The sequence below is a fragment of the Aethalodelphis obliquidens genome, unplaced genomic scaffold (genome assembly GCF_003676395.1).
Source record: "Aethalodelphis obliquidens isolate GAN/ISIS:26980383/991018 unplaced genomic scaffold, ASM367639v1 scaffold9, whole genome shotgun sequence".
Lineage (NCBI taxonomy): Eukaryota > Metazoa > Chordata > Mammalia > Artiodactyla > Delphinidae > Aethalodelphis > Aethalodelphis obliquidens.
The window spans coordinates 34141887-34142357 of NW_020837953.1; positions in this window are offsets into that span (position 1 = coordinate 34141887).

Consider the following 471-nt stretch of genomic DNA (forward strand, 5'->3'; position numbering starts at 1 on the left):
GGAGCAACTAAGCCCGTGTGCCACAACTACTGAGCCTGCGTGCCACAACTACTGAAGCCCGCGCGCCTAGAGCCCATGCTCCAAAACAAGAGAAGCCACCGCAATGAGAAGCCCGCTCACTGCAACAAAGAGTAGCCCCCACTCGCCACAACTAGAGAAACCCTGCGCGCAGCTACAAAGACCCAATGCAGCCTAAATAAATAAATAAATAAAAATAATCCAGGTGTCTTCCTTGTCATTAATAGTCCCACAATCATAGTTCCTCATGACTATGGGGGGCCTAGTTCTTTCATAGGTTCCTTCCTCCAGGTGCTTCTGAGAGTCCCCAAGGAAGACCTCATGTTCCACAGACCCAGACAAGCTGGCTTGCAGCTTGTCCTCTCGGCCAGCCAGCCCAGCTTGCTCCAGCGAGTGCACCTCTCCCAACGGGCCCTTCTTGGCATTTTGTAACCTCTTTCTCTGGCCATGATC